General features: G+C 40.3%; 1 protein-coding gene across 3 annotated transcripts in view; it reads left to right on the forward strand.

The window, feature by feature from the left end:
* Positions 1 to 352: 352 nt before the first annotated feature.
* DLC1 (DLC1 Rho GTPase activating protein) overlaps positions 353 to 17,289 on the forward strand; it is a 334,862-nt gene continuing 317,925 nt past the window's right edge. Inside the window, exon 1 of one of the 3 annotated variants that reach the window (XM_087874937.1) lies at positions 353 to 799. The gene's annotated coding sequence lies outside the window, so the exon portion shown is untranslated. Of the gene's footprint in view, positions 800 to 1,313; positions 1,849 to 17,289 lie in introns of those variants that run through there. The other 2 variants (XM_087874936.1, XM_034411399.3) reach the window with 2 other exon arrangements.

The raw sequence follows: 17,289 nt of genomic DNA on the forward strand, positions 1-17,289 counted from the left end.
GTCATGCTGGCCACATGACCACGGAGACGTCTTCGGACAACACTGGCTCTTTGGCTTTGAAACAGAGATGAGAATTGTCCCCTAGAGTCAGGAACAACTAGCACATATGTGTGAGGGGAACCTTTACCTTTACCTTTACCTTCCATGCATTTCAATACTTCCCAAGCGAGTATACAAAATGTATATTTCCTGTAGCTTCAACAATTTTACAGGACTTGGTATTAACACTTTTCCACAAATGCGGGTCTGTCCTATGTTTGGCATTCATAAGAAAGCTCCTTTCTTTGGTGCATTGTATTAAATTGAAACAAACAAACAAACAGGTTAACTAGTTAAACCCCCCTCCCCAATTACGGCATTCTTCTCTTTAGAAACGACAAGAGTTCTTCCTGATAGTGTGTGCCATGTAAATAGTTAACATTTATTATTAATTGATACTCTAATTAAAACCATGCCAGTGCTTTCCATTAACTTACTCTCAAATTTTGACAGAGCTGTCTGTCTGGTTTTAATCAAAACCAAATGGCAATCTGAGTTCCCAGGCTGGAGCAACTAAGAGGAAATCGTTGTGAGGAGGCAGAAGAAGCAGAAAAGATAAACAGCAGATAGTTTCACCAAATCTGTATAGAATGGAGGATGTAGTTGCGGTGGGCAGCCTCAGAGATATGATTCAAGCCCTCTGTCAGATTGCAAAAGAGGAATTACAAGTGCTTTATGTCAACCGAATTGAAATGTGACAAGATGGAGTCTATCTATGTGCTTTCCCAGAGTTTGGAGGATTCTCCATAGAGGTAACGTGGTACGTTCACATATGAACTGCAACTAATTTTAATGCCAGTTTTTGTTGTTCTTTCTGTCATTTTTCTTCGTTTTTGTCAGTTCGTTGATTAGAACGTTGTCACTGAAATTTATCTGCCTAAGCTTTAACTATTTTCTATTCTTTTTTTTTATTATTATTTATTTTACTTCTTTCTTGACTCTCTCATTCTTTGCTGGGTGTACTAAATTGCTTTTAAAAGTTTGCTGTGTGTGTAGCATGGTTCTGTCAGCATTCTGTTTGCATTAAGGAAAAGAGTCAAGGAAATTAGCGTTCTCGATATGTGCCTGTGTTCATGAAATGGCACATTTAGAAAATTTGGGAAATTAGGAAATCCTGCAATAAATACCATAAATCAGGCTTTTAATGTGTAATCACATTTTCCTCTCCCCCCTCCCTCCCTCCCTCCCTCTCCCCCTCTCTCTCTTCCTCCCTCCCTCCCTCCCTCTCTCTCTCTCTTTCTCTCTCTCTCTCTCTTTCACACACCCACATGTACACACTTTCACATGCCTACAACTCAACAGCAGGAAATACTTTTCAAGCAATCTGGACCTACTTCTCAGAGGCCCCGTCTCACAAAACATCAGCCTACATTTAGTAGACAAAAGTAACAAGGGAAAGGTTGGTTAAATTCCATTTAGTTAAGGCTCCTTCCAGCTGCAGAATATGTTTTGGTCAGAATCACACATCTAGAGCAAAAGTGCTGAGAATAGAGCAATGATCTCAGCTATGAAATCTGAACTTTATGCTGGTGGTTGCTGAGACGGATTCTGGGTGGGTTCCCCCTTCTTCTCTTCCCTCCCTTTTTGTATACACAGCCAGAGTATTCAGAGAAGTAATTTTGACTATTTCTACCTCCCTTGCCATTCTATGAGGTCAATTCTGGAAGCTTTTTACCTTTTAAAAAATATAAGTCGGTCTGAAATATACAGATGTTTTCTGGAATCCGTTAAGCCAAATACTAGGACTCTGTAATGAATCTTTCAGCGCTGAGGATTTCAACTGTATCAGTGGATTGAAAAAAAGTCACAGTAAGTGGAATTTGCATGCCAACAGTATCTTTAAATCTTGTCTGACACCCCCATATCTACCCAAACCAAAGTCTTCTTTTCTCTTTTTAAGCGTCAAATTCCATACATTTATGACCCATTTACAGTATAAGTAGCATTCACAATGATATTTACAATGAATATAAAGCCAAAAAATTAGAAAATATTTTCTCTTTTGTGTTTTCTTTTGTTTTTACTATTAAGAAAAACAGGCATTGGAGAAAAAAGTCATGTAACCCTTTGGTTAACACGTTGATTTATAATGCTTATTTGGAAACAAAATTTCAGCCTTTACTGTTCTTACCAGCTATCTGTCCTCTGAGCTTGGTTTCTTCAACCCACAGCACAAAAATTGTGATATAAGTCTGTTTGTCATTCAGTATTTGAATGTGAAGTTATCAGATTGAACAGCATTCACTGTCAAATGCAGTAATTTTAATGGTACATACAATTTAAGAAATTATTTATCATGATACCAAGATCATTGCCTAAAATACAGTCCAAAGTTTTCATTCAAAATTCCATTTTAGTTTCTTCCAAGTGCAAAAGTTGTTTTGTGCCCTAAATGGAGCCATTGCAAAACTGAGATTCTTTCTCATACATAAAATCTTAGCGGCAAAGAAAATATTGTGCAAGAATTCCACCCATTGATTAATAAAGATTTATCTGGTCATCAAATGTGTCTGAGAGAAACTTAGATTTAAAAGAGGATTAAAAGCCAATGATTCTGAGTAAAAATGCCATATATATCAATCCCTCTCCCTTCTTGGTCTTAAAAAAAGATGACAGAGGAAACATATGACGTTTTCCATATGTCATTAAAATCACATTGTTTTGTTTATGAACAAATATTAACTGATTATTGTTTGGAATCTACGGACCATAACTTATTATAGTGTTCATACTATATGATATGCTGGAGGGTCATTATAATGTTTAGTTAAACTTAGTTTTAAAATAAACTATGTTTCTTGTTACTGATCTATTTCTATAGTAATAGAAATAATTCGCGTATCATTCTGAGTTTAATTGATATTTGCTTGATAGTAGCTCCATTGAAATCAATGGAGATCTGTTTTGAGTAAACTTTTATAAGTGAGTAACTTATTAGGGTCATGCAGTGTCTGCTTAGCATCCTATTTCCATCAGCAGCCAGACAGATGTGTGGGTTTGTGTGTAGAGATAACTCTGGCTGACTGCTTCCAGCAGCTGATATCAGAAGACATAAAAGCTTTATTCTGCAATCAGAACTCTTAGAACCCCTTCTAAAACTATATCTCTATATTAAATTATTTATTTACTGAATTATTTTATTTTATTGCTGTTGCCATAAAAGCTAACTTGAGAATAGGCTCTTTATAGAGAATCTTCCATAAAGTTACCTATCTAGATGTGGCCATGCATCTTGGTAAGGATCAATTAAGGAATGGCACTGCTCATCATTGTGCAACCTATTTCTGGTGCTAATCATTATCATCAGTTATGTCAGATGATAGGAACCACAGACCAATTATGTGTGAAAAGCCACATATAATCCATTATGCAGGGCTCTGAAGGAGTGCTTCAATTTGACAAAGCCTAATGTATCCTCTACAGGTGAAGAAATGGGATGGGATGGGATGGGATGGGATGGGATAGGATAGGATAGGATAGGATAGGATAGGATAGGATAGGATAGGATAGGATAGGATAGGATAGGACAGGACAGGACAGGACAGGACAGGACAGGACCTTGGAGGTCTCTAATCCAACTCCCTGCTGAAGCAGGAGACCTTATACCATTTTAGACAAATGGCTGTCCAGTCTCTTCTTACAAACCTCCAGTGATGAAGCACCCACAACTGAAGGCAAGCTATTCCACTGGTTAATTGTTTTCATTGTTAGGAAATTCCTCCTTGGTTCTAGGTTGCTTCTCATTTCCACCCATCATTTCTTGTCTTGCCTTCTGGTACCTTGGAAAATAAGGTGACTCCCTCTTCTTTGTGCCTTTGCAATACTGGAACACTTTGCATACATGTCACCCCTGGTTCTTCTTTTCTCTAGACTAGCCATGCCCAATTCCTGCAACTGTTCTTCATAGGTTGTACTGCAAAACGTCGTATCTGTGCAGTTGGTCAGTGAAAGTGGATTGTACAGTACATGTGTTTTGCACGTGAATGCAAGTCATTTCTGGTGATTTAAGGCAGAATGTCAAAAGGAATGCTTCTCCAGTGCTTTGTCCCATGAAGCAATGCACCTTATTGTATCAAAGTGACTTGTAAAGCAGAAGGACTCATTCATAGAATAGAGGATCCTATCAAGGTATGCCATTGTTTCTCAACCTCAGCTACTTGAAGTGAAGACCTCAACTCCCAGAATTCCAGAGCCAGCATGCTGGTTGGAGAATAGGAATAGCAATAGCACCTTGACTTATATACCGCTTTACAGTGCTTTACAGCCCTCTCTAAGCAGTTTACAGAGTCAGCCTATTGCCCCCAACAATCTGGGTCCTCATTTTACCCACTTCGGAAGGATGGAAGGCTGAGTCAACCTTGAGCCTGGTGTGATTCGAACTGCCAAACTGCTGGCAGTCAGCAGTCAGCAGAAGTTGCCTGCAGTACTGCACTCTAACCACTGTGCCACCGAGGCTCTTAATCCTAGGAATTGTAGTCTATGCTTCTTAAAGTTGCTGACATTGAGAAATACAGTCGTATACCCAAAATACAGTATGTCTCTACCGTATAATTCTTTTTTTAAAAAAAATCTTAAATCGGTACAATAAATAAGCATAGAACCTCAATGGTTGTAGAAGGCCTTGAAACTGACAATTGTTCTGCACCGCTTGCATGCCAAAGCAGTTATTTGACCACATGCTAAGGATTGCAAGTTTTATTTAAAATGCTTCCTTTATTCCTCATGAAATGTTACATTAAAGTTGAACAAAATGTGGAGACCAGGCATTGGATTCTGGGACTCCGTCACAGCAAAGAACAGCACACAGTTCACACCGGTTCAGGCAAACCGGTAGTAAAAAAAAAAATGCTACCAGTTCGTCTGAACCAGTATTTCCAACGATCAGCTGTGCCGCGCAATTTATATTCACTAGAAAGCAGGAAATCTTGCTTTCTAGTGAATCTAAATCTTGCGGCACAGCTGTTCCCCCTCTCACTGTTCTACTTACCTTCTTAAGCCTCCTTTTTCCACGCGAAGCATGTATTTGGCGCACACCACGCATACGCACGTAGCAAACCGGTGGCAAACCTTGGAGGATTTCAAATCTGATCTAATGGGAGACCATTAGGACATCCTCCTTACTATAGATTAGACTGGGGAATAAAAGTCTTGGAAGAAGCCGTTAGCAAAAGAAGAAGAAAAAACTCTTTATATTGTTACCAACAAAACTAAACATCATTTTTATGTAGGCTCCATGATTTGGACATCAGGGAAGCTTTACTTTTTTATTAGTTCTTTACATAAGTCTCGTGATTAGATTTGTTTAGATCTTTATCCTATTCTGTGCTACTTAGAGTACAGTGTTGCACGACAGAATATATTCTACATCACTTTTGTCCCTTTCTCCATTTGTCTCCTTTCTTGCCTATTCTGTTGTTGGCCTTCCTTCAGAAATCTTTGGTGCTTCACATTTTATAAGCCAGATAAACTAAAATCAGGGAATGCATGCCAATATACTTAACTTGTGTAATTTGTTTTCAATGCACAATTTGGATTTCCTGGAAGAAAAATCTGGATGAATTTGGCATTACCACCACATTAAAAAAACAAAACAATGAAAACTTTCTTTGTAGGCTATGTCAAAATGGTACATGTAGATGCAATTCAGGTATCTAACGTGACAAAATGTAACTCAAAGATTGACCATAAACTTTGGTTGTCTTCTATGAGCTGTGCATTGCTGTGAAATATTTATTTATTTTATTTTATTTTTATTCATATATCAAACTTAGAAACCACTCTTCTCACTCACAGAACAACTCTGGGCAATGTACAATAAGTGGCTGGCTGGAAAGACCCAGAAGGGAAAAAAATATCAGCTGTGCTGGCATCTTTTTTTTTGCTCAGTAATAAATCTTGTTTTGAATTCATTGCTTCTTTTCCTGAAGAAAATTCACATATTAGCCATCCGAGGCTTCTGAGCAGTGTGAAGAGATTATAAATTGGGTGAACATTTTTCTATATACAGTCGTATTTGATATAATTATAAGGAGCTTTGGTGGCGCAGCGGACTAAGTGCTGTTAAGTAGCATTTAGCTGCCAGCTGCCTGCAATTATTGCGAGTTCAAATCTCACCAGGCTCAAGGTTGACTCAGCCTTCCATCCTTTCTAAGGTAGGTTAAATGAGGACCCAGACTGTGGGGGCAATAAGCTGACTTTGTAAAAAAAAAGAACACTACTTAGGGCGGGCCGAAAGCCCTACTATATATACAAAAGTATGAAGACTACTGCTTGACGCATTGTAAGCCACCCTGAGTCTCCGGAGAAGGGCGGCATATAAATCGAACCAATACATAAATAAATTAATTAATTAATTAAGTGATACAGGAATGCTGAGAGCCAATTTGGTCTAGTGGTTAAAGTGCCAGTTTAGAAACCAGAAGACTGTAAATTCTAGGCATCCCTTAAATATGAAAGCCAACTGGGTGAGTTTGGGTCAGTCACTCTCTCTCTCAGCCCTGCATACCTCACAAGGTGCTTGTTGTGGTAAAATAAAAGTGCATGTGTTCACCACCTTGAGTTTCCCAAACTATATTAAAAGATGAGGTAAAAATCTAATAATAATCATAAGTATGAAAATTTAGAAGAAATAACTTGGTGACAAGACAAAAACAAAATAACATCCTAAATCAGGGGTCAGCAACCTGCGGCTCTGGAGCCACATGTGGCTCTTTCACCCCCTCTGCTGTGGCTCCCTGGCACTCAAAATATGCATCACAACCATCAATGTGTGACACCCGCCGGCACGTGATTTATTGAGCTTTTCAACCCCCGGTAGGCCAACCATGGATAAATCCAAGAAAAAAAAAGTTCAGAAGAAAACAGAACATTTAATTCAACTACCTGGGCCTGGTGGCTCAGCAGACTAAAAGCATTGTGATTAACACCAGCTGTCTGCAATTACTGTAAGTTTGAATCTCACCAGGCTCAAGGTTGACTCAGCCTTCCATCCTTTCTAAGGTAGGTAAAATGTTTGTGGGGGCAATAAACTGACTTTGTATAAATATACAAAAGTATGAAGGCTATTGCTTAACACATTGTAAGCCGCCCTGAGTCTCCGGAGAAGGGCGGCATATAAATCAAATTAAAAAAAATTAAAAAAAAAAAACTACATATGCTAATTTTGTGGCCGCTCAAGAAATAGTCAGGCACGGGAAGGGTTTTGTGACTCCCGGTGTTTTCTTTTTTGGGTGGGAAACCGGTCCAAATGGCTCTTTGAGTGTTTAAGGTTGCAGACTCTTGTCCTAAGTTATAATGGAAGGAAGACATGGAAAGAGAAGAATCCTATTGCCTATAGGAGCAGTGGTGGTATTCAGCCTGTTCTATCCGGTTCAGGTGAACCGGTAGCGGAGGCTGAGGAAGGCTCCGTCCACCCGCCCGGACATAATCACGTCCCATTTATCCACGTTTTTGATGCTCTGTGCATGCACGGAAGGCCCTGCGCATGTGCAGAGGTGGTGCGTGTGAGCGAAGTGAGTGTGCGGGCACACTCGCATTTGCAAATTGGTAGCGAAGGTAAGTGAATACCACCCCTGTACAGGAGACATCATTTCTACCATCAGCCTCTGCATAGGATAATAACTCCAAAAAGTTTGACAGTAGACTATAAAACTATGGAACAGGTATGTAGCTGAACTGGGTAGAAACAAGAATAAAACTGTATTTCCAGAAGCACTGTTTCCTGAGCAGTCTATCAGCCAATACAAGTTTATAAAAGACTATTAAGTTGGAGCTTTTTCCTTCCAAGAACTGTTCTTGCTTCCACAGTATTTATTTCTTCCATATGGTTATACAACAGTTTTCCATGTGCATGCAGACATTCACATATATTGTAGCTCAGCATCAGAGGTGGTATTCAGCCGTTTCAGTCCGATTCTCCCGAACTGGTAGCAGAAACTGCCCACCTGCCCCAGCTCTATGCCATCCTATTTAGGCATGTTTTTGAGGCTGGGCGCATGTGCGGAAGGTGCATGTGAGAGCAAAGCACATACGCGAAAGGCCGGGAGCATGCACAGAAGGCAGTCATGCGTGTGAACCGGGCACACACATGAAGCGAGTGTGCGCGGTGAACCAGTAGTTGTTGTGGTCCACCAGCAGCCTGCGGAGCTGGCAGCGGAGTCGGACAGCGATGAGGCTGAGGAAGAACATGGGCCAGTCCTGGAGGCTGGTGAAGGCCCAGATGAGGGCTCTGTGCCAGAGGCAGAGATGGGGCCAGGGCCATCGGGGAGTGATGTGCAGACTTCGGAGCCTCCAGAGAATGACAGTAGAGAGGAAGAGGAACAGGAGGAGTCTGTTCCTAGTGCACGTATGAGAAAAGCTGCCAGAAGGCAGGAGCAGATAAAGCAGAGAGGATGACTCGGGAGTAGGGCCAAGAGATCCCATAAGGCTTAAAAGACCAGCAACGGCTCTTGGCCTCTTTGCTGGAAAACAACTTTGAGAGAATTGGTTCTTGTTTCACTGTATTCATTTCTTGTCGGCATCTTCTGCTTCTGAACTTTTGCCAAGAAAAGCCTTTGGCAGTTTGCCTAATTATCCCAAGGTCGGTGATAAACTGTGGAATGGTGTTTTGAAGAATTTGCTTTAATTTAGTTTGGACTACACTGAGAATGAGTTAATTCTCAGCTGTTCTAATAAAGTCTGTTTGTTTTCAAACTGTTTGTATTTAATACTAACTACTTGGGCCTGGGTCACAACAGTAGTAATATAATCTGAAACCCACCACTGCTCAGCATATAATATACTGCTCCTCCTAAGTGGCAAATAATAGACTGATTTCCTTGAGGTTGTCTATATTTTAATTCACCCATAGAGACATGTCCACTCACCCGCACTCAGTGCAATTCTGTACATGCTCATTCAGAAATAGCTTTAGAAAGGGCTTACTCAAATAAATTTGAATTTAATTACATATTAATGCTTCTAATTTTCCATGTGTGGAAAATTGTGTTCCATGTGACACACTGTACTTGTGTCATTTTCCAATTTAAAAAAACCCTTCATCTTTGAACTTTGTGAGACTTGGGATAGCTTTTATGAGAATACTCTACCCAAGAGAGTTCTCTGCACTCTTTCCAGAGTCTTTTCTAAGTGTGTTTTTCCTTTCTCATTCTTTTAAAGAATCCCAGCTATTAAAACTCTTGGTCTTCTTTAGCAGAAATGAAATGATGGAAGTCATTCCATCATATGGAAGTCCAGGTAAAGCAAAGCAATGGTCCTTTCAATCAACCATTGTCCACATTGTATAGTCCACAGAGACTAAAGTATACTGTATCTTCCTTTCTGCAGTTCCAGAGCACTATCTATTAGGCACTATCTATTAAGGCTGTGTGGGACGCAGTGGCTCAGTGGCTAAGACACTGAGCTTGTCGATTGAAAGGTCAGCAGTTCAGCGGTTCGAATCCCTAGTGCCGCATAACGAGGTGATCTCCCATTACTTGTCCCAGCTTCTGCCAACCTAGCAGTTCGAAAGCACATAAAAAATGCAAGTAGAAAAATAGGGACCACCTTTGGTGGGAAGGTAACAGAGTTCCGTGCGCCTTTGGCATTTAGTCATGCCGGCCACATGACCACGGAGACGTCTTCGGACAGCGCTGGCTCTTCGGCTTTGAAACGTAGATGAGCACCACCCCCTAGAGTCAGAAAAGACTAGCACATATGTGTGAGGGGAACCTTTACCTTTATTATTTTATTTATTTTTATTTTATTATTATTATTTATTATTAAGGCTGCATACAGCCTCAAAGGGGCAGTTTTCTTTGACGATGCTTTGAGTTCCTTTGAAACTGGTTTTGAAGCAATATTGCAAATGTCCACCTTGCTTTTAAGGAGCAAACATTGCGAATGTCCACTTTTCTTCTAAAGAGAACTGTATAGCTCCAAATAATCCCAACTGCTTCAGGGGTGAAATACTCCCGGTTCGGACCGGATCACTCGATCCGGTAGCGATGGAGGCAGGTGGTTTGGAGAACCGGTAGCAAAAATCCCTGCTTCCCCCCCCCCCCATGCCCAGCTGCGCTGCGCGATCATCAGAGGCTTTTTTTTCTTTTAAATGCCTCTGACGATCCAAGCTGAGTTGCCTGATCGGCAGAGGCTTTTTAAAAAACCCTCTGACAATCAGGCAACTCAGCTGTGATCATCAGAGCCTTTTGAAAGCATTTCATTTTTTGTAGAAAAAATGGTTTTAAAAGTTTTTAAAAAATTGGCCACACCCACCCAGTCACATCCCCCCCACACACACACCAAGCCATGCCCACAGAACTGGTAGTAACAAATTTTAGATTTCACCACTGAACTGCTTGTCCTGGCATGTCCAACAGCCTTCAGTTTGTATGTAACATACTGTAAATACAGAACTGTCTTCTGGCCATGCTGGACTGATGCAGAGTACTTTAACAAGGTGAATAATGTTACGTCCACAGTGCCTTGCCACTAATCGAGTCAAATCTGGCCGTCGGGCACAATCTGACTATTATTCCACTGGCATTTAGAATGTGCTGTCACAAACCCTTTGGCGCAAAGAATTCCCTAGGCTTGTGAGTAATAACAACTAACATAATGCAACTTTGTGATTTTTCCCTTATAAGCTTCTGTTGAAATGAATAAGAAAGTTGTTCGGATTATCACAGCCCACGCTGAATTAGTGTAGAATTGATGCGTTGAAAGCCCAGCCTTCCTTAAATCTAATCAAAACCCCTCTATAGAAAGCCTTGATTGGATATGGAGAACTTGAGACTTCCCATGACCTGAATAATTGGTTAGGTATGTGAAGCATGCAAAGCCTAGCTTTTGGGTTTCTTTCCAATTTCTAATCATATTTTATAGTGATTTTGCTCCTTCCTGAATTAACAGTTCCAGTCTGTGTTATGGGGGAAGGATGTGTGTCTACCTATTGGCTGCTGCCTCAAAGGTGCTTTTTATTTTCTTTCAAAAGGCAACTGAACTATGTTTTTGCCTTGAGGAAGAAGACATTTCGCTTCTCATCCAAGAAGCTTCGTCAGTTCTGATTGGATGGTGTTGCGTGATTTAGACTTAATCCTTCAATCCAGTGATCGGATTCAAAAAATTCTACTACCGGTTCTGTGGGCGTGGCTTCTGTGGGCATGGTGTGGCTTGGTGAGCATGGCATGGTGGCGTGGCAGGGGAAGGATACTGTAAAATCTCCATTCCCACCCCACTTCAGGGGAAGGTTACTGCAAAATCCCCATTTCCTCCCGATCAGCTGGGACTCACGAGGCAGAGAATAAATGGGGGCGGGGCCAGTCAGAGGTAGTATTTACTGGTTCTCCAAACTACCCAAAATTTCTGCTACTGGTTCTCCAGAACTGGTCAGAACCTGCTGAATACCCCCTCTGCTTCAATCCCCCAGAACTAATCTTTGCATCCCTCCTATCGTCTAGTCAGAACTGATGAAGCTTCTTGGATGAAAAGTGAAATGACTTCTTCCTCAAGGAAAAACATTTCTTCCACAAGGAAAAATACATTTCTTCCACGAGGAAAAAGTCATAGTCCAGTTTCCTTTTTTTAAAAAAAAAGCACCTTTGAGTCAACCATAATCTGGCCACAGACATATTAGCTGCTGCCTTTTCCTCTCTCTTTCCCTAAACATTTCTCTGAAACATTGTGGAGAGGTAATACATTATGTGGACTGAGGTATCTGAAAGTATTTATTCCAGGAAGTTTCCAGCACTGGTCATAGGAGGCAATTTTATTTTTCTCTCTCTTAAGGAAGTAGAAATTTACACCTACGTACACTTTTTCTCCAGGCTTTAATAAGGATGTGTGCATACATGTTGCCTGTGTGTATCTTTACCAATGAAAGCTTAATCAGGAAATGATTAAGCCATGATGTTGCTGTGGTTAGAATGCAGTATTTCAGGCTAACTCTGCTCACTGTCAGGGGTTCGATCATGACCTTCTCAAGGTTGACTCTGCCTTCCAAGCTTCCGAGGTTGGTAAAATGAGGACCCAGATAGTTGGGGGCAATATGCTGACTCTGTAAATTGTTTAGAGAGGGCTGTAAAGCACTGTGAAGTGGTATATAAGTCTAAATTCTATTGCTATTGCTATTACATATACTCCATCTTGAGTCATGTGATTAGATGGAGAAGATAAGTGGGCTTAAAGAGATGGCTGCACTCGAGTCATAACCCAGTTGCCTCTCTCATGGAATGAACTGGGGTGATATTTTATTTTATTATTATTTTCCCCCACATAACTCTCAACTAGATCTGGCCCCTTTTCAAATTTTTATTTTGCAAGCTTCTTCCTCACCTCAAAGCTGCTCCAACTCCATTCTTCTTTTCAGACAGATGCTCTGTTTAAGGATCGAGAAAGACCCAGGACCCTTTATGTGATTTCCTTCCAACATTCTGTTGGGTTGAAAAGAATAAAAAGGGTTTCAAATTCTGCCAAAAACTAAGCTCTCTTCCTGTGGTAACAAGACAAATCTTCTTTTTTGGACCTAGAATTACCCTTTTTGAATGACCTTATTTTTATTTTATTTTTTTAAAGTTCTATAACCAGAGAAATATTACACTCCTTTGTTGGTTTACTAATCTCTCCTGCTTGTTACTGAATCTTCATCTGTAACTCAGAATGATTTTAGAAGTCATTATTGTGATAAATGATGATTGTCTAAGTCTAGTAATAGAGGGTTCCTTTTTTACATTGCCATTTTCAATGTAGCTTATCCTAAAGATTTGTCTAAGCACATGGGGACTTCCTTTTTACTTTCTTCTTCATCCCTTGACTCCAACACCAAGGTTACTCATGCTCTTTCCCTGAATTTGGGCACCACACAAAGAAAAATATCCACAATATCTCTTCCCTTTTGCTTTTTGGTTCCCACTTCAATTTCCCGCCTTTTCCTCCTCAGAAGCAGTCCAAGGAAATATTGTGTCTCTCTTTGACCAACTTCACTCCTTATCTCCTGTCTGATTCTCTCTGTGGTGACCTTAAAGGTAAAGGTCCTTCTCGCACATATGTGCTAGTTGTTCCTGACTCTAGGGGGTGGTGCTCCTCTCCATTTCAAAGCTGAAGAGCCAGCACTTTCCAAAGTCGTCTCCGTGGTCATGTGGTCGGCATGACTAAATGCCAAAGGTGCACGGAACGCTTGTACCTTCCCACCAAAGGTGGTCCCTATTTTTATACTTGCATTTTTTACGTGCTTTCAAACTGCTAGGTTGGCAGAAGCTGGGAAAAGTAACGAGAGCTCACCCCATTACACGGCACTAAGGATTTGAACCACTGAACTGCCGACCTTTCAATCGACAAGCTCAGCATCTTAGCCACTGAGCCACCGCGTCCCTATGAGACTACCTTAGGAACTACTAAATTGCTGTTTAAAAGCTATCTTTGTGAATAGCACTATTTACTTTCCATGGTTCCTTGAATATGTTATGAATGGCCATCTTTCTCTTGAAAAACAAGCTGTTAGTTGTGCTATGCTATTATTGTATTTTGCAAGAATGTAAATCAGCTTCTGGGTACAGCCTATTCTCGAGCAGAACAGAGTCGGGCTCAACATGGGAAATGTTTCTCCTTACAGCAATAGGCTATGTGGTGCTCTCCAGATGTTTGAGCTATGAATATCCCAGTTGCTTCTAATTGGTCTTTTTGGTTGAATCTAATGAGCTTTGAAGTCTAGGACATGTGGAAAGCACCTGGTTCCTATTCCTGCCCTGACATACTTGAATTTGACTTTTCTCCAAGCCTTCAAAATCCAGATAATCTCCAATTCATAAAGGAAATTCTTTCAGAGAATAGCTCATCTTCCTCCTGGTTCTCATCTCTGCATCAAACATGGAAGGATCCACATACACATTGGCATCCTTCAGTCTCAAGAGACAATGGTATCGTGCTCTGGAAAGAGGTCCTAAAACAGCATCTAGTGTGACTAAAAAGGCCAATTCGAGAGTGGCCATCCCTTCCACACTGAGGGCAGATACATTCGGTCCCCTGCCCAACCCCCAGATTTTGCTGGTTCCAGGACTGCCTCTTTGCCTCAGCCTGCTGAACAAGTGTCTCCTCGAATTGGAGAAGGCCATGCTGCGTCTTTAGCCTCCAAGCTGAACGATCGGAGGTCAAGTTTTCCCAGTTATTAATCTCCATTCCCAGGGCCTTTAGATCCCTCTTGCAGATATCCTTATATCGCAGCTGTGGTCTCCCTCTGAGGCGCTTTCCCTACACTAATTCTCCATACAGGAGATCTTTCGGAATCCAACCATCAGCCATCCTCACGACATGCCCCAGCCAGCGTAGACGTCACTGTTTCAATAGTGTATACATGCTAGAAATTCCAGCACGTTCCAAGACTGCGCTATTTGGAACTTTGTCATGCCAGGTGATGCCAAGAATACGTCGGAGACAGGAAGGATCCAACTCAAATGAAATTAAAGCAAGAAACTCCTACTTGAAAATATTTTATACTTTCTGCTTCGGCTAGACTGTCAATTAATAAGCTTTTCACTTAATGGAATTAATGTGAATATTATGGTAACTTTGCATAAATGTATAGCGAAAGGTTAGCATGTCAACACTGTTATGGTTTAGCATATGAACATAAGGGCAAAAGTGTTCATGATTGTATGGTATGTCACTTAAGATCTAGTGTGTTGAGATTTTCTATTTATATTTGACGTCAGTCTTTAGGAATTATTTATCCTGTTCTATGATATATTTCCTCTCTGCGTGTAGTGTAAAATGAACCATGCTACTGTTTGGCTGTCTTGTTTGTGTAAATGGGCTGAAATAATCTCAATCTACACTGTTTAACCGTAATTATTTATTTCTAAAGTTAAGCAAAAAATTTAGCAGACTATAAACATATAGTGAGCGAGCTCCCTCTTTTGAAGCACAATTTCTGTTTATCACTTAAAAAAAACAATTGCATAATAGACTGATAGTAATTCATACGTTGCTACAGTTAAGTGACTCCACAATCTTAATCAGAATTTGCATTTAACTACTTTGGTTTTCTCTCTCTGTAGCTGCTATCTTTCCTTGACCTCCAATTTGTGGATGCAGAAATGCTAATTTGTTTTTAAATAGCTTTCTCGCCTTAAGTTTTAGATAGTAGATTTTACTTACATTTTATCCTTTCTTTTAAAAGGGTTATTATTGTTTTTATTTACATTAGATAATGCTACTCCCCGCAGCTCCTGCATTCTTCTATCAGGGCAGTTGATCGTAAAGTTAATTAAAATTTTAATCATGGGTTTTCCTCATTTGTTTCATACAAATGTGACATATCGAGAGATGACTGGAAGTCTTGGGGCTAGAATCGGGCTAGTCAATGATCTTCCTAATTGACTAAGGGTTTAAATTTAGTGTCCTGATTTTAAGAAGACCTATTTACAAAACAAGGGACGCTAAGATGCTGAGCTTGTCGATCAAAATCAGTGACTAAAATGCTGAGCTTGTCGATCAAAAGGTCGGCAGTTCAGCGGTTCGAATCCCTGGTGCCGCGTAATGGGGTGAGCTCCCGTTACTTATCCCAGTTTCTGCCAACCTAGCAGTTCGAAAACACGTAAAAAATGCAAGTAGAAAAATAGGGACCACCTTTGGTGGGAAGGTAACAGTGTTCCATGTGCCTTTGGCATTTAGTCATGCTGGCCACATGACCACGGAGACGTCTTTGGACAGCTCTGGCTCTTCGGCTTGGAAATGGGGATGAGCACCGCCCCCTAGAGTCAGGAACAACTAGCACATATGTGTGAGGGGAACCTTTACCTTACCTTATTTACAAAACACTATGTGTATTTCTTGAAAAAAAATGAGATGTTTGAAATGTTTATTTGGGATAGAATATGATGCTAAGAGTTTAACTAAGATCACACTGAAATAAGTCTTTTCATGTTTTTAAAGGCTTCCCATTCATTTTGACCCCCAAGTGACCTCCAAATAAAAGAGAAGAGTACAGGACTCAATGCTCAGGAAAAATACTCCCACTTAAAACGTCCAGTAAACTTACAAAAATTTCTATAAATTTATAATTATAAACGTGGCAGAGCAAAATTATTGAATGCAGGGGAGCTAACACAATAACTGTATTTCATTACAGATGGCCAGATTTGGGAAAGCATAATTTTCATCCAGTTTCCAACCTTCCCTTCTCAACAACTCTCCAGGCAGGTTGGCGAGAAGTTGGCAATTGCACAAGTTGTGGGGAGAGGAGCTGCAAGAAGTGAATTATCTGAACCATTTTTAGTTGGGTTTCAGGCCAGGTTTTAACACAGCACTGGTCATACTTGTGGATGACTTTTAAAAGGGTCATGATGAGTCTTGCCATCCTAGATGTCTCTACAGCTTTCAATACCATCAGCTACAATATTCTTCTGGAATGGGAGTGAAGGGCAGGGCCTGGAGTTTAAAACATATGAAGAATGGTTGTAGGGATTGAGTATGGCTAATCTAGTTAAAAGAAGGACTGGGGGTGACATGATAGCAGTGTACCAATATTTGAGGGGCTGCCACAAAGAAGAGGAGGTCAAACTATTATAAAAATGCCTGAAGGCAACTGAGAGAAGCAATGGGTGAAAACCAATCAAGAGAAGCAATCTAGAACTAAGGAGAAATTTCTTAACCATGAGAACAATTAACCAGTGGAATGCCTTGCCTTCAGGAGTTGTAGGTGCTTCATCACTGGAGGCTTTTAAGAAGAGATTGGACAACCACTTATATGAAATGGTATACGGTCTCCTGCCTGAGCAGAGTGTCAAGATCCCTTCCAATTCTGTTATTCTATTCTATTCTATTCTATTCTATTCTATTCTATTCTATTCTATTCTATTCTATTCTATTCTATTCTTTCCAGCTTATGTATGTATGTATGTATGTGTATGTATGTATGTATGTATGTATGTATTTTCTTTAAGAATCATTGATAAAAATACATACATACATACAAATATCTAGCTAGCTATTTCACATTTTCTCCTTTCTTAGTTAAACTAATATATAGTTTAACTAAATCAGATCTATTTATAGCATGTAGGTCCACTTTCGTTCTGTCTGGAAACTTCCTCCCACTATCTATCTCCTTAAAAAGATCATAGCAGTGTTTTTCTTGTGGAAAGCCACAATTAGCAATCCTCTCGTTTTTAGTCTGATTCAATGCGTTGGGGAAAGACATTTTTAGTGTCCAAGAATAGGGAGTGAATCCTATCACCTCTACATGCATGTCTATGTCTTCTGTTTTGCAGACATAACAAT

The sequence above is a fragment of the Pantherophis guttatus genome, chromosome 8, assembly GCF_059756535.1.
Source record: "Pantherophis guttatus breed Tessera chromosome 8, ASM5975653v1, whole genome shotgun sequence".
Lineage (NCBI taxonomy): Eukaryota > Metazoa > Chordata > Lepidosauria > Squamata > Colubridae > Pantherophis > Pantherophis guttatus.